The sequence below is a fragment of the Triticum aestivum genome, chromosome 5B (genome assembly GCF_018294505.1).
Source record: "Triticum aestivum cultivar Chinese Spring chromosome 5B, IWGSC CS RefSeq v2.1, whole genome shotgun sequence".
NCBI classification, from domain to species: Eukaryota; Viridiplantae; Streptophyta; class Magnoliopsida; order Poales; family Poaceae; genus Triticum; species Triticum aestivum.
In genome coordinates, this window is record NC_057807.1 from 710,185,853 (window position 1) to 710,188,280 (window position 2,428).

Genomic DNA, 2,428 nt, shown 5'->3' on the forward strand with positions numbered 1-2,428 from the left:
ATCTCTACTCTTAATGTCTCAGTTGGTAGTTTCGCCTCAGTCCCACCTCATCCCACCACTTCTATCTTTCGGCCACCTTTCACGTCACGTTAGAGCAGCGTACTGGGCCGGCTCATTAAGAAAAATCAGCCGAACGAGGTCCCCTAGTACCGACGAAAAAAACATGCCGCACGACTCCTCTCTAGATCGAGCTACTCCCTCGATCTATTTCCTAGGCGTGAACGCCGCCGCCGCCATCTTGGAATCCTCCGCCGCCCAATGTCGTTGCTCCTCCACCGCCTAGCACCAGCACGACCTCCGAGACTACCATCGTCATCGCCGAACCCCACATCAGGGCAGGACCCACGGGTGGGTGTGGTTTGTGGGATGCCACTGACCCCGTCGTTGCGGAATCCTAGGGAAGGGCATGGTGTTGTGGGAGCGACGCAAGGCCGTGTCGGCCAATTTCTACATCAAGGAGGAACACATGTATTTAGATCTGACACTAACATTACGAGTAAGGCGGCTTGGAATCCTCCATCATACCTCAATATGACCGGCTCTTCTCTGATCTATTTATGTGTTCAACCGTCTCTTCTCTGATCCCGACTCACGCTATATACAATGGGATTGCAACATGATTTGGCTTCTTACCTACTGGTATTGGCAATGCGTATCTCTTCTTGATGCCATTTAATGACAACTCGATTTCTCACATGTTATCTCTATTCCTAATGTCTCAGTTGGTAATCTCGCCTCACTACCACCTCATCCCACCACTTCTATCTTCCACCAACCTTTCACGGCACGTTACAACAGCGTATTAGGCCGGCCCATTAAGAAAAATCAGCCGAACGAGGTCCCCTCAAACCGATGGGAAAAAACATACCGCACGACTCCTCTCTAGATCGAGGTACTCCCTCGATCTATTTCCTAGGCGTGAACGCCGGCGCCGCCACCTCAAAATCCTCCGCCACAAAACGTCGCTGCTCCTCCATCGCTTAGGACCGATGCAGCTTCGAAGACTGCCACCGCCATCGCCAAACCCCACATCAGGGCAGGACTCATGGGAGGGTGTGGTTTGTGGGACGCCACCACCCCCGTCATTGCGGAACCCTATGGCAGGGCATAGTGTTACGAGAGCGACGCGAGGCCGTGCTGGCCAATCGCTACATCAAGGAGGAACACATGTATTTACATCTGACACTAACAGTACGAGTAAGGCGGCTTGGAATCCTCCATCATAACTCAATATGATTGTCTCTTCTCTGATCTATTTATGTGTTCAACCGTCTCTTCTCTGATCCCGACTCACGCTATATACAATGGGATTGCAACATGATTTTGCTTCTTACCTACTGGTATTGGCAATGCGTATCTCTTCTTGATGCCATTTAATGACAACTCGATTTCTCACATGTTATTTCTATTCCTAATGTCTCAGTTGGTAATCTCGCCTCACTCCCACCTCATCCCACCACTTCTATCTTCCGCCAACCTTTCACGGCACGTATAGCAGGGTATTGGGCCGGCCCATTAAGAAAAATCAGCCGAACAAGGTCCCATCGAACCGATGGGAAAAACATACCGCACAACTCCTCTCTAGATCGAGGTACTCCCTCGATCTATTTCCTAGGCGTGAACGCCGCCGCTGCCACCTCGAAATCCTCCGCCACCAAATGTCGCTGCTCCTCCGTTGCTTAGGACCGACGCAGCTTCGAAGACTGCCACCGCCATCGCCAAACCCCATATCAGGGCAGGACCCATGGGAGGGTGTGGTTTGTGGGACGCCACCGCCCCCGTCGTTGCGGAACCATATGGCAGGGCATAGTGTTGCGAGAGCAACGCGAGGCCATGCTGGCCAATTGCTACATCAAGGAGGAACACATGTATTTACATCTGACACTAATACTATGAGGAAGGCGGCTTGGAATCCTCCATCCTAACTCAATATGATCGTCTCTTCTCTGATCTATTTGTGTATTCAACTGTCTCTGCTCTGATCCCGACTCACGCTAGATACAATGGGATTGCAACATGATTTGGCTTCTTATCTACTGGTATTAGCAATGCGAATCTCTTCTGGATGCCATTTAATGACAACCGGATTTCTCACATGTTATGAGTTTAATCCATTAAAATTTGAATTTCATCATTGTCAATATAGTTGGATGATGCCATGGTGATATCTTCAATTTTTACAGAGGAGCGGCAGAGGGGATCCGTTAGCCGGCGGAGGCGATTTCGTCTAGCTGCTTGGTTCTGTCATGCAGCTCCTGCGCCAAGTACCTGAGTACTCTTCATGCCTATGGTCACCACGGCCGGAGCTCGTCCTCACATGCCCGTCAACCATCTGCAGCTCCTTCCACCTGTCGCCCGAAGGTGAAATTGCCCTGCTGCCCCGTGCCTCTCCTCTCATGCATGAAGCCGTTGCATATGCAAATGCAGG